At 44.0% G+C, this 14,858-nt stretch overlaps 1 protein-coding gene and 1 long non-coding RNA gene across 10 annotated transcripts in view; one reads left to right on the top strand and one right to left on the bottom strand.

Annotated features, from left to right (window-relative positions):
• enox1 (ecto-NOX disulfide-thiol exchanger 1) overlaps positions 1-14,858 on the top strand; it is a 155,538-nt gene that overhangs the window by 9,130 nt on the left and 131,550 nt on the right. For 5 of the 8 annotated variants that reach the window (XM_046054004.1, XM_046054002.1, XM_046054009.1 and 2 more), the window contains exon 2: positions 4,613-4,826. The exons of 2 other annotated variants lie outside the window; for them this stretch is intronic. The gene's annotated coding sequence lies outside the window, so the exon portion shown is untranslated. Of the gene's footprint in view, positions 1-4,612; positions 4,827-11,643; positions 11,718-14,858 lie in introns of all 8 variants that reach the window. One more of the 8 variants, XM_046054003.1, reaches the window with a different exon arrangement.
• Positions 1,329-2,439, bottom strand: LOC123973741. 2 transcript variants are annotated; one of them, XR_006825684.1, is made up of 3 exons: positions 1,936-2,439; positions 1,659-1,836; positions 1,329-1,489 (listed from the first exon to the last, which is right to left on the bottom strand). It is a non-coding gene; the product is annotated as an uncharacterized LOC123973741 (long non-coding RNA). The 2 variants fall into 2 exon arrangements; XR_006825685.1 differs by having other exon boundaries at positions 1,659-1,823.

Below are 14,858 nucleotides of genomic sequence, written 5' to 3'. Positions count from 1 at the left end.
TAGCTAGCTAGCTAGCTGATAGCAGGTGTTGTTATCAGACACGGTGCTGAACACGTTCACTTCTTTAAACCATTGTCTGCATCTATAACATTTTATTTTATGCCCAAAATACATGAAAACCACAGCTAGCATCACAACAGATGAGCAATGTGTTTAAACCACTCTCTTATTTAATGATACAAACGAGGGCTGAATTCCATTTAGGTGTGTTAGTACCCTGTTTCCTTACTGTCGGGACTGATTAAGGACGATTGAGTAATTTACACTGGGGTCATGTCCACATGTTGGAAAGCATTTCTTCCTGCACTGACTTCTAAAGTGAGTTTACACCAAAGATTCACAACTTTAAACTACTTGCAGAAAAAACCGTGGTCTCTTCACATTAAAACCTGCCAGTTTAGTCCACAGCGGTGTTGTCAGTTAGTTTCGTTATCCCCCGGCATGAGCGCCTCCCTTCCAGGGAATCTGTAACGTAATCCAGTGCAGGGCATGTAGTAAAATATTATGAATTCTCTTTAGGCTAATGACTTTAGGGCTCGGTCTCAATCCCCAGATTATACAACTATTAACACACTAAATGGGGACTTATGGAAAATGTTTCATCATATAAGTAATTAGGTTTTTGGCTTCAGTTCATGTTGAAAAGCTGAAACTAAGTTTGGGTTTTTACTTTAGGAATAAGTCTTGTTTTCACGCGATAGAAATGTAGCCTGCACAAGTGTTTGGACGATGGTGATGATGTCTACATGCACCATAGTGCTCTGCGCTTTTTAACGAACTCTGACTCCCGTAGTATACAGTGAAACTGCACATTTTGGAGTGGCCTTTTATTGTGGCCAGCCTAAGGCCTTTTATTGTGGCCAGCCTAAGGTACACCTGTGCAATCCCCATGCTGTCTGATCAGCATCTTGATATGCCACACCTGTGAGGTGGATGGATTATCTGGGCAAAGGAGAAGTGCTCACTAACACAGATTCTGACAGAAACAGGCCTTTTGTGTTCATAGAGAAAGTCTTAGATCTTTGAGTTCAGCTCATGATGAATGGGGGCAAAAACTAAAGTGTTTATAATTTTGTTCAATGTATACATCATTTAAGTAGAGAAAATACATTTCTTAGTGCATTTACAACAGAGGATTAAGTAACACACACATCTTATTCAATATGCTTTTAATGAAATCTGCGATCTAATACTTCATCAATCCTTTTTGTCTTTATTTCTAATAACCGTCTGCAGGTTGTTACTTCTTGAAGAATAGATGGTTAAATGTCAAACATCCTTTCTTAGGAGCTTTGATTCTGTGTTGGACAGGACACCGTACTATTTTGTAAACATCCGAGTTTGTCACTGTTTTTATATTCGATGTGTAAAAAAATCTAGATTATTTTAAACCTATAGTATCATGTTTGTCTTCTCCTAAGTCCTTGTGAATTCGGGTTAGGAAAGGACATCTGTTTGACGTTTCCACCGCAGCGCTGTTGTTTTCCTGCTGTAACAAACAAAACATTTAACATGAAGGAGAAACATTAAAAATGCTCTTTAAATATCAAAACTAAAAACCTTCATTGTGCAGAATGGCTTCTTTCTGAGTGATAAATGACTTTATTGGGTTCTTATCACTCTTTTTAATATAACTACAGGTGAGCGGGTTAATTTACCCAGAAGCCCTGCACACCATCAGCCGCCACATGGTGAACACCGGATCAGTTCCCAGTGAAGGTCTCGCCTGTGTTAAAGTGATTCTGTTGCTCAGCAGCAGGTGGCGCCAGATGTCCAGTTTAGATTCCACCTGTCCGTCAGCCGCTGTGTTAATGTCCGGCCGGCTAAATAGAGAAACTACAGCATCTATATTTTCATCTCATATTTTAATAAAACAAAAAGACTCCATATAACATAAAACATGAACACAGATCAGCCAGACGCCAAATATTTTACCTTAATGATGCTTCAAGGAGAGTTTGAACCCCCCAACCCTCCTCAGTTCAAGTTATCTTTATGGTCCCACTGAGCCTCAGCCTGATAAAAGTCTCTTTGTGGAAACACCTGAGCTGTGTGTTAGCTCTGAAGCTAATGTTAAGTCGTTTGAGGCGTTAGGTTAGTGAGTTCAGGAGCTGGGCAGAAGGTTTAGGTTGGTTTCTCTTATTTCAGCCAGGTTTTATTTCCGACAGGTGAGGTGAGTGCGGCCAGGCAGGGTTTGATTTCTCTGATTCCCTTTGCTGTTTATTGCCTGATGTTAGAGGAGAAGCTTTGAACTGTCTTTAATTTGTGTCACTTCACAATAAATGTCTGAATTGCTTCCCTCACTCCTGGATCTCTGCTGGTTTTAACAAGAGGATATCCTGGATGTCGGTCTGTGTGCCAGTTCAAACACTCACTCTGACTGAGGCCTCATGTTATTTAACCATTTAGCGGTCAGCTGCTAGACCTGTCAGAGGTCACACTCCTCTGGAGTTAAGTGTCTTGCTCAGGAACACACCGATGGATGGGTCACAGTGGGAATCGAACCCTCTCCCACACCTAAGGCATGTGTTTTATCCACCGCTCCATCGTCCCCCGCTTCAGACTGCTGCTGAAGACAGAAGGAACGACTGCAGCAGCCAGAAACTGTTTCCGTGTTTCCACACTGACATGTGAGTGTTGTTTTAAGATGAACTATGCCTCAGATCGAATATATCTTCCTGCACAGTGAGCTCGATCGCGCTGCGTGTTTCAGGCCTCGTGCTAAAGCAGGTCATGTGACGCGCTTCCCGCGCGCCATGTGGCGCCTCGGCCCCGGTGGACGTCTCTGCAGCAGCAGATGAAGGTTCTGCTGCCCTCTGGGACTCTCTGCTGCCAGGCCTGCACTGCCCTCCTGCTGCTGTGGAATTTATTATTAGCCTGTTTCTCTCCGCCGGGACTCGCTTTGTGCCTCACGTCCATCTGCGGTGGTGCTTATTAACATGACAGACTGAAGCCTGATGGTTGAAACGGAGGAGGTGCAGAACTGCGAGGAAACTAAACACAGTCTGCACGGATCTGACTTCACGCCAAACGCAGGGCTGGACAGAACATTCGTAGATACAACTTTTTATATTCAGGAATAGTTTAGGCAAAATTATCTCTCTCTGTCTCTTTCCACCGAGGTTTGAAGTTAAATAATGTTTTGCACACGAGTTACGTACTTATTATAACCTAAACCACCATCTTTTCCGTCCACTCTACTGCGTTTTGGTTTTCAAACGCAGACCTTTTGCCACGTTTGCACCTCCCGTCCAGACTAAAACGAAGTCCTAAAACGGAGAAGTTTGAAAACGCTGCCGACCCTGTTTTCGGTCTTAAAACTCCAGAGAGCGTTTTAGTGGAGACGGTCAAAAACGATAACGCAGACGCTCACGTGTGGCTCTCTGATTGGGTCTCATCAGTCATGCAAAGCAGAAACACGATATTTGTGTATCTGATGTATGACAAACTTACACTGTGCAGAAAATTAGAATATCTTGGAGAAGTTCATTTTTTAGCTTCATTTCACTCAAAGTGAAATACTTCAGGCCTTTTTAATCTTCATGTTTACAGTTTACAGAAATCAAAAAATCCAAATCTCAAATTATTAGAATAAAGAATTTATAATACAGAAATGTCGACCATCTGAAAAGTTCTGAAAAAGGTTAATTTCTGCACCAACTTGTATTTTATGGACTTAATCGATTAATTGACAAAAATGTTAATGATATTAATCGATAATAAAAAGATAACATTATCGTTAGCATGTTAGCATGCTGACATTAGCGTTTGACTCGAGCACCACTGTGCAGAGCCCCAGTTTGAGCTTCTCGTGTAGCGGTTAGCTTAGCATTCAGTCCTGTCTCAGTGGTAACATCCGTCTCTCTTAAAGATAATGAAGCAGCCGAAAACTCTCAACCCCTGAATAAACAGAACATTTTATCAAAGCCGCTTCATGCGTCGGGTCCAAACTGTCAGGAACTTTCTCTGCACAGCGTTTGTTTTTAGCTCCACAGCTTAAAGTGAGACTCTCAAAAACAGAAAACAGGATTTTCTCCAGGCAGCGTGAAAACCAGAGCGGCTGCAGCCTCCTCTCTCCTGACTCAGTGTCAGCTTTACAGTTCTGCAGACGTGGATGGATGTTTTTATCCTGCAGCGGTCAGTGGTGTCCTGACCCCGTCAGCTCCTCCACAGCTCCTCAACACAAACTGCTCAAATCATTTTGATCAGATTATTTAAAGTGAAACTGAGATTTCCTTTGTGTTTGACTCTGAGCGACAGGGGGCGCTGCAGCAGCCTCTGACCATCAGCCTGGAGAATCTATTGATCTAAACAAAGTCCTTATTGATCAGAATCAGATTTGTTGCCCTGCAGCTTCACACAAACAAGGACTCTGCTTTGCATAAACAACAAACATCACAGGTAGAACAACGGAAGTAAGATCAGATCAACTGTGTTTATTTTATGTGTTAATGACAAATGTTTTATTTTGGCACAAACGTGCCCCCGGGGGCCGTCAGCGGTGTGTCGGTGCAGACCGGTGGACCCCCGGTGTCACAGTCGGACTCGGACTGGACTCTGCCTGCCGTGTTTTCTTAGATCTGATGTTGCATCCTTGTCCCCGCTGTCCCAGGCTCCACCAGTCGCCTCCCCGCTGACAGAGACCAGACCCGGTCGTCGTGCACGGCGCTCTCTCTCTCTCGGAGACGCGCCCCGGGTTCCGTCCTACCGGAGGCAGCAGCGGCTCGGTGTCTGCAGAGAGAAAGGGGGACCAGCTTCACCTGCACCGGGATTTATTAACGCGGAGGTTCCGGAGCCTGTGTCGGATCCCGTCACCGCCTGAACCGGTAAGGACTCAAATCCTCTGAGCCCGGATTGATTTGTCCGCTGTGCGTTTTTATTCCTCCAGCTGATGGCGCGCGCCCGTCAGCCCGTCACCGTGAAGCCCCGTTCATCACACACGAGCCAATTAAGACCGCTTTATTAAAACGGGGTCCGGGATCTGCATCCCGCAGCTCCGCTGTGCGCACAAAGGCTCTGCGGGGCCACCTCTCCACAACACGAGCTTAAAGTGTCTCGAGCTCCGCGTTCAGCACCGAGCTGGAGACCCGAGAGTCTCTGGTTCCTGTTGAAGACAGAAAGTGAAGGGTCTCTGTCTCTGGTCCTGTCCCGCTGCCTCAGCCCGGAGCGAAGTGTCTTCAGGGTCTGACGTGTGTGCGGGGTTATTCACCTGCAGCCGGGGCGTGCGTGTGCGTGCGCGTGCGTGCGTGCGTGGTGTGGAGATCCGCTGTGCTGGAGGATGATGTCCTTCATATCAAGTCACCTTGACCACCCATCAGCAGCAGCTGTTAGTGCGCGTGGGCCTCAGATATCCTCTGAATGCCCCTGATCTGAGACAGAGATGATCAATAAGTGTCATGATGGACACAAACTCAGCTCTGTACACACTTTATTAAAGACTACAGAGACTTTAGTTATATACTCTACATCTATATCTGTATATTAGCATTTCATTAACATACAAAGAAACATCTGCAGGCTGTAAACGTTCAGTTCGGTTTAATTTAACTTACTGTTAAAAGCAGCAGCAGATCAGAAACAGTTTTCATCTCAAAACTGCAATCAAAGGCTGTACGAATATAAAAACACTGTGGGATCAGTAATAAATACATCAATAAATATATGAGAATCAGAAGGAGCTTTGTTGCCAAGTAGTGTTTTACACATACGAGGACTTTGCTGTGGTGATGAGTTGCTACACGCAGACAAACATACAGTCGACATAAATAAATGTAGAAATATATAAATATGGAATAAACAAATGCAAGTTATAAAAGAATAATAGAAGAATAGAGAAAAATACTAGAAGTATTTGCAGAGAAAGAACAACGTGGTGATATTTACATTTACTCTGGTTTGTGTTGTGCAGCAGGAGAGAGTGTCGTGTACAATGTAAAAATATACAACAACAAATACGTGTAACGTGACAGGTTTAGGCGTGATGGGAGATTAAACGGTGTTTACATACAGACATTTGTATTATTTGAAAAGGGGGAGTGTCAGTGGGGGCCGGGGCTTGTTAATGAGGCTGCAGACGGGAAGAAGCTGCTTTTGTGGCGAGAGGTTTTGGTCCTGATGGACCGCAGCCTCCTGCCAGAGGGGAGAGTCTGAGACAGTTTGTGTCCGGGGGGGGGGGGAGGAGTTTATTTGACGGATATTCCGACAAATATCACCACATCTTCACATTCATCTCTTTTGGTTTCTGTTTTGGTCAGAGCCAGAACTCATGTTTACAACAACGCCAACAGGACACAAACATGTTTTTCTCTGTGCGTTGCATTGTGGGAGAATAGTCTTGAATAGTGACAGAGGGAACTTGACCTGCTTCACAGAGTCTGGGATGTGGATTTGAGAAACACTCGAGCGAGTACACACTTTTAGTTTACCTCGTGTGTGTGTTTACATCGTCCTGCAGCCTGTAGAGGCCTCGCTGCAGCTCTCCGGATTAAATAACAACAAAACAATATTATTATTACTCAGTAACGTGCAACACATCACACCCCAGTAGCTCCGCAGCTGTTTACCTGCAGCCCTGAGCATCAACGCGGAGCTCCGGGTAACTCGTCACCCGGGCGACGCCCTCAGCACCGCGGCGAGGACATCAGGGAGCCGGAATCACAAACAGTTCCTGTAATCTGGCAACGCTTCAGGAGGACGAGGCGGTTCATAATGATCTGCTGGTTTTAGTCCTGCGACGTCCCATGAGTGCATGTTTGTGTTTTTGTAGATGACGACAGGTGAGTCTGGCTCTCTGTGGCTCACCTGCACTGCCGTCACCACGCTGCTTATCCACCAGAAAAACAGCCGCATAGATTGTTATGCAGCAGCATTACAATTCAAATCTATTCAAACTAGGGCTGCAACTAACGATTATTTTCATTATCGACCAATCTGCCAACTATTTTCATGATTAATCGACTAATGTTTAATCTATGAAATGTCAAGAAATTGTGAAAAATGCTCATCAGTTTCCCGGAGCCCAAAGTCACGTCTTTAAATCGCTTCTTTTGTCCAACCGAGAGTCAAAAACCCAAAGACTCTTCATTCACTGTCAGAAATGACAAAGATTAGCAGCAAATCCTCACATTTTTAACATTTTTTGCTTAAAGAAACAACTGAAATGATTAATAAATCATCAAAATAGTTGTTGATTAATTTTCTTTTGATTGATTAAGTTATTTATCCCCGTAGGGCAACTCAGTTTCAGTGTACCAGTCACATTAAACAAAAACAGAACAACCACAATCAGTCGTGCAACATATCAGCCTCGGGGCTCCAGAGCAAGCACGGGCCTGGGAAATCCAGTCCAGTTTTGTTGTTCAGGTCTGAGGTTGATCCTTCCTGCAGTAAGTCCTCATTCTATGAGTTCAGCTGGCGAGCGGGAACTTTCAGAGTTACTGTGTTTTATTGTGAAAATCCCTCTTTGTGCATCCACAGTATTACTGTTAATTGGATTTATTAAAAGATCACCTGATTTATGAGGGGGTCCTGCAGCATACATGCATGTACAGACACAAAGGTAAAAGTATAGTACATGCATTTGCATTTATTCATTTAGCTGTCGCTTTCACGCCTCTGGAGCAACGAGGGGTTATACAGGCTAATGGGTCATTTATCAATATGCATTATAACAAACAAACAGATTAAAGTCATGAAGACAGCCGTCCAGCTGTAAATTCCACATACACACAGTTATTATTGATAGTACAGTTGGTACCTTTTAGTAACAGAGCGTGTAGGTATTTTATTTTATTCATACACATAAAAACATACAGTCAAGAAGAAAGATACGTTCCCAGGCCCTCCTGAAATTTTCTTCTTTGTTGTTAATTCTTGCCAACATGCGTTCATATGATGCAACTGACATCATTTTCATCCATTATTCAAGCAGCTGTGACCATCCCAACTTTTGAAACCCCTCGTTCATATTTGGATATATTTGACATTTCTGTTTGGTCCCCTGACAAACCGTCTTGGTGATACAGGTACCACCACACCCAGCCACTTACTCACATGTTCACTCTGACACTTCCAACATAAATTATTTCCTTTTAAGCCCATTCTATGTAGTTTTGAAGGGGTGAAATAAAATCTATCAGTTATCTTGTACTGAATAAATTTCCCCTTCGCCTCTTTCATGTGTTTCCTTGTATTTGATAAGATATTTAACCAATCCTCCTCACTCAGATCACACCCGAGGTCTTTCTGCCAAATGATCCTCAGATTCTTACATAAATCTTCTCGTATACCATTAAATGCCTTGTAGAATATTGCTGCTCTGTGTTTTATATTAGGTGGGTCCAAAACCTTCATCAGTGTATTCTGGTTGCGACTAAATTCACCCTTTGTGATGCATTCGCTTATTTGTAAATATTTCCAAAAATTACCTTTTAATATTTAGAGCGTGTAGTTTTAAGAAAAGAAAATAGAGACGAGCTGAAGAAACAAAAAGCAGAAATTGATCTGTACTCTTCTTCGTCTTTGTGGTCAGTGTGAACATGAGGAGCTAAAACGGGCAGGTGAGGCTTTAAAAGGAGCTGCAGGAACAGAAAACGCCTCGTTGTCCCCAGAAGGTGAGCTTGATGTCAGGCTCGAGTCCCCACACTGTGATGAAAACCAGACATACACACACACACACACTCTCTCTCACACACAAACAAACGGCGGTGGAGTCATCTCTTGTGACTAATTCCTCCCGTGGTGGAACGCAGCCTAATGCTCCCACCGCATCTCAAAATACCACCGCAATTAGCGACACTCGTCCCCATTGAGCGCTGCAGCGTGGGGTCAATTAGCGTTTGTGAGGTGGCTCGGCAGAAATCTGCGAGAGACACGGAGAGGGCGGATAATCGCATTACGGGAGCTGACAGGCTGCTTTCTGCCGCGCGGTGTAATGTGATGCATGAAACGCGGAGACAACAGGAGATTCTCAGTCCACTCTGAGGAGGATCCTGGGGGAACTCATCAGACCCCTGCAGGCCTGCGGGTCACGTCGCCGCCGTAATCCCCCGTCGGCCACGCCTGGCACGCCCGTCCAGCCGCACCAGCAGAGTGAGTCAAAGTGGTGTCAGATTCTGCTGCAGTGACGCGGACCAAACCGCGGTGTCTGGTCCTGCTGATCGCCTGCAGGCAGCAGATTGTTGGCTGTGATGATCGTTATTATCTGCCCGCCACGTCACATTTACAACACGACTCCACCAGAAAGCTGATCCTGCACGCCAACTGCTCACTGTGACTGTACAGCTGCTACAGGAGACACTATTAAGGTGACTTAAAAACTATCTCCTGCTGCAAACGGGCTTCTGACGGGATTGATTTAAGAACCCGTCCTTTAAGGTTAGAATTAGGAGGTTTGGTTTCGGCATGTCGCCCGATGTCAGCTGGGATTGGCTCCAGCCCCCCGCGACCCTGTACGCAGGATAAGCGGTTGACGATGGATGGATGGTTTCAGCATGTCGGCCTTTAAAGGGGACCAATTGTGCTTTTTCATATATTCTGGCATTTCTACAAAGTTATAATGTTGGATGTTCGTGTTAAACATGACCAGAGCTTCAAATAATGAGGTCAAAGTATTTAAAAGAAATCCCTGTGAGCCAAAACCTCAGATTTCACCCCGTTCTGAACGCTCTGTTTTAAACCGGCTCGGTGTGATGTCATTCTGAGCCAGATTTCCATATATGGTAATTTGCTCCATGCAGAGAATGCTGGCCACGCCTACAAAGGAACCTGGTAAACACAGAAGACAATGGCCAATCAGAGGACAGTGGGCTGTGAGAGGGGGGGCCTTAAAGAGACAGGAGCATCTACAGCTTGTTTCAGACAGAGGCTGAAATGAAGGCCTACATGAAGAGTCAGTATAGGAACTTTGAATCATGCACGTCACAGAAGGTCTGAGTTTTAACGAAGACGTAATCGTGCGGATGGAGCCTAAAAGATGGTGTCACATCTCCCCACAGGTTAGCGTCTTCATGTGGACGTGAGTTTTCCTCCTTGAAAGATTCTTAGAGGCCTGAAAAGGTGAAAGTTTTCCATCACCTGAATCCCCCGCCGACCCCTGACATTTATCTGTGGAGCCTTTTTCGGAGTAGCTCCTGCATTATTAAGTGACAAACAGTCAGATGAATGAAAAATAAATCCACAACACATCATTGGATCTACTGTTTACAGAAGAAAAGGCCCCTGTTGACAGAGTGTGGTGTTGATAAAACAGTGGACACACATGGTGCAGCACAAACCACTGACGAGGAGCAGAACGCGCCTGAATCCTGCAGATCTGTAAAAAAGAAACCGCTGCAGCAGCTTGTTAGACAAGAAGAGAGGCATCGTGTGCAGCTGAAGAAGATCAGGAAGGTCGGGCTCATTTAGCTTCATCAGAAACATCTTTTCATAAAGTCGATGCGCTCGACAAAGTCACTTTTCATCGACCGACCAATCACAGCCTGGATGTGGGCGGGACATAAAATAAAAGCATGCAATGGAAACATTGAACGGTTCTGCATGAATGGATATGATTATTGATGAGTTAGTACGTAGCATTAACTAAGTAGAGACCCGTGTAGACTAGTGCTGCCTGTAGTCGACTGATCCAGTCGTGTGTTTTTGTGCACAGCGATTGAGCCGAAGGGGGAGGTCGGTAACACGTGGTAGCTCCGCTTTAATGTTGAGAGGCTGCAGAGCTGCAGTCTCAATTCATTCAACTTACACTGTATATTTCCAGCTAAACTGAGGCTTATTGCGTAGAGTTTTGTGTGCATGCCGTGCTGCACAGCTGCCTGCACGTCGCGGTTCATCGCGGGTCTATTTCAGGTAGTCGTCTGTTTAAAAACAATAAAATATTCTTTTTGTGGTTCATCAACGGTGATAAATTATCCGAAAGTCCCGCGAGGGGCGAACAACTCGGCACAACACCAGTGAAGCTGGAGCTCCGTCTCTTCAGCAAGTGTTCCTCTTCCGCCACCACACACGCTACACCTACACATGACGACCCAGGGTTAGGGTTACAATTTAGGATTTATTTATGCATTTTAAAAACATTTATTGAAAGTTTTATTCTTTTAACATGTTTATTTACAGCATTAAACGTTGAAATTTATACTGTAACAGGCTGTATAATAACTTATCGGGAGAAAACTGGTAGTTCTGTGTAAAATCAGACGTTGAGCACCCCTGTGTCTCCAAAATGGCGTGATCGCTGCGAAGCTTCAACTGTGAGATTGACCGTCGTATCAGGCTCCGCCCATCGAAGCATCGAATCTTCGACTATTAGGGGTCAGCTGTAGTGTAGACTAGATTTAATGAAAGAGTCGTGTCTCTGTTGCTGATATAACGAGAGACACATAAAGGGAATAGGAATACTCATAGAAAGTTGGTAAGTAGAGAAATATATAAAGAATAACTTTAAAGACGTACGGATATACACAATATTTACAATATTTACAGAACTGTAATGATGAGCATAGTGAATAAATAGAAGCAGAATTCATAAATCATTAAATCATATATATCATTAATAAATAAACATTATATTAACGGTATACTATAAAATGAACATTATACTTTTTAAAGTGATAAAATACTAATAGACTCTCCTTGTTCGTCCTGCAGGTAGTGGAGAGTAGATCTGCAGTGGACGGATGAAGCCAGTGAAACACTGACATGATAAAAGTCTAAAACTGAATGTGAGTCTGCAGATTTTAGTCAAATAACATACAATTTTCTTTGGGAGGGCCGACGCCACAGCGCTGCCCCGTGTGCTCTCCTGAAGTACACAACTGAACAACAGATGTACCAGGTCATTGTTAGACTTTTGAAAGTGGAAATGGAATATATTAAACCTTTTTAAGGAGATGAGGCGTGTTCTCGTGGTAACGGCTAGTAGAGAGGGGGAAGGGAGATAATCAAGGGAGAGTCCTCTCAAGGATAGTTAATGGTTGGTGTGTGTGGGTCACCAGCTGGGTATTGATCCGGAGCTGCAGGATTCAGACTGACTGTTGGCTCGAAACCAAGTTCCTCTCTCGCAGCTGTTTTTCATTCTCTGTCATATAAATTACACTCTGACATTTACAGCCGGCTCAGAGCAGCAGGGCAGCGTCTATCTGAGGACTCGGGTCCTTCGCTGCAGTAAAAGTATGTAAGTATTATCAGCTAAATGTACTTTAGTATTAATAGTGCAGTAAAATCTTCACTATTATGTTTCTGGATTAATAGTCCTGCTGTCTTATAATGGATCTTTTTAGTTCATTTATATCCTGCCGGGTAGTTTAATTTGCAGCAATGCATCATGGTCTGTGAGATCATCGTGTGTTTGTGGCGTCGCTGTCCTGAACCTCGCGCAGTCAGATAAACAGACTGTTTGCAGCTTTGTGACGATGCATTTTCCAGCTGATAAGGAGGAGGAACTCTTCATGCAGCGGAGGAAAAAGGACAATATCTGTCTCTGAGATGTGGTGGAGCAGAACTGTAAAGCTGCATAACGGAAATACTCAAGTAGATTAATCAATTAGTCGGACGAAAGAAAATTAAGCGACAAATATTTTGACAATCGATTTATCGTTTCAGTCGTTTTCTTTAAGCAAAAATGTGGACAATTTGCTGGTTTCAGCTTCTTAAATTGAGAAATTGCTGCTGTTTTTTTGTCATTTGTGACATTAAATGAAGTCTTTGGGTTTTTGCCTGTTGGTTGGACAAAAGAAGCGATTTAAAGCCGTCACCTTGGGCTGAAATTGTGATGATCGTGAAAATAATCAGCAGATTAGTCAATAATAAAAGTAATCACTAGTTGAGGCTCTATACTCAAGTAAAGTATGAATATATACCAAAGTACCGTACTTGAGTTCATTTCCTGTATTTACAGTGCAGCACGTTGTATTTTCTGATGCTGGGCTGCAGTTTTGACTTGATGCAGGAAGACAGATGTTCGTGAAGCTGCAGTTTCAGTTCTTACAGAGTGAAACCGCTGCGATCCTACGGGTGAATAACTTTAGAGGGTTTCTCTGGTGAGTTAGTATATCATTTACATAAAGTCTGGGGACTCATAAGAGACACGGGTCCGTTTTGTAATGTTTCTGTATAAATATCTTAAACATCGAAAGACGGCATTATTTACATTTAACGAGCTGAATGTTATTCCTTCGTTTAGCACTTAAATTTAATAAGTTAACTTCAGAGCGTGCTCATGAGCATTGGTGTTGTTTTAACACATGAAACACTTGAATCTGTGGTGAGAGAGTCTGAACACACCAGGTCAGCCTGTGTGAGAGGGAAGTCTCGTAGGACTGAACCTCTGAAAGCTTCAGGTAGAGCTCCCTACAGTGTCCTCTAACTGTTTCTATTGTCATCGATTATTACCGCTCGATCAGAGCAATAATCTTTATGAGCTGTTTGCAGCCTGAGAGGCACCGCTCAGGGCTCACTTTACTGTCCCTCCTCTGCACGTTAGACAAAACAGATCTATATTTCTGTTTACAGTTTTTCTAAAGGGGCGCACACCAAAGCTCAAGCAGTCAAGGTCTGCAGAGGTGTTACGTGCTACGTTTCCAAACGGTATATCCGAACGCCTAAAACGCTGCTGACCCCGTTTTGGTTTTAAACTCCGGGGTAGCGTGTTAGTGCTGAATGCACACGATGCTGCTGACAGAGTTTTAGTTTTGGAGTTCTGCAGCTGCGGAGTAGACAATCTGCTTCCTGTTTACACCGGCACACACGTGCCCAGTGTACGTGAACGGTCACGTGATGTGCGTTTTAAGCCACTTTAATATAGACGAAGATCAATTCTGATACGTGGCTAAAACGCTGGTGCGGACGGGGATGGATTCGTTTGAAAACTCTGTTTTAAAATGTATTCCCTGTCGTTCCCGCTGGCTGCTGAGCACGATTTTGTTGCCCGCTCACTTTGAATTTGACAGGTGGAGAGTCACTTTTTTTAAACAATCTATGATCAGAATAGCTGATTGATTTTCTGTTGATCAGCGCTATAAAAGACGCACATAAATAAAAGCACACACACACAGAGAGCCAGTTCACGGCGTGGCAACACATCAAAGGATACTCTCTGATGGAGGAAGCGGAGCAGCCGGAGGGAAGAGCTGCTGTGACTGAAGTGCTTTCTAATTCACACAATGGCCTGTGTGTGTGTGTGTGTGTGTGTGCACATAGCGATGTGGGGTCTTTTTCTGGCTGCACATCAAGCTAATCTGGTTTGTGCTGAAGACTGCAGAGGAGAGCGACAGGAAACGGGATTCACTTCCTGTCTGTCTAACAGGCAGAGCGAAGCACTCAGACTATAGATTAGAAGTATATAGGGCTGATTATAATGATTGTGATCATTATCAGTTAATCTGTCTATTAGTCTTTCTGTTATTCGATCTTTTGGTCTATAAAATGACAGAAAAACATAGAAATATCTGTCACAATGTCAGAAAACCAAAAATTATTAAATTTAATGTCCCAGAAAACCATAAACATTCACATTTCATCATCTAGAATCAGATACATCTTTATGCAGTTGAAAGAGCTTCGGAATAGTTATAATTTTTGCTGATGTGAAATCATCGTGTCTCTGATGTGAAATCGGCGCGTCGTCGTGTCTCTAATGTGAAATCGGCGCGTCGTCGTGTCTCTGATGTGAAATCATCGCGTCGTCGTGTCTCTGATGTGAAATCGGCGCGTCGTCGTGTCTCTGATGTGAAATCGGCGCGTCGTCGTGTCTCTGATGTGAAATCGGCGCGTCGTCGTGTCTCTGATGTGAAATCATCGCGTCGTCGTGTCTCTGATGTGAAATCGGCGCGTCGTCGTGTCTCTGATGTGAAATCGGCGTGTCT

Source organism: Micropterus dolomieu, linkage group LG07 (genome assembly GCF_021292245.1).
Source record: "Micropterus dolomieu isolate WLL.071019.BEF.003 ecotype Adirondacks linkage group LG07, ASM2129224v1, whole genome shotgun sequence".
NCBI classification, from domain to species: Eukaryota; Metazoa; Chordata; class Actinopteri; order Centrarchiformes; family Centrarchidae; genus Micropterus; species Micropterus dolomieu.
This window is presented reverse-complemented; position numbering and strand designations above follow the sequence as displayed.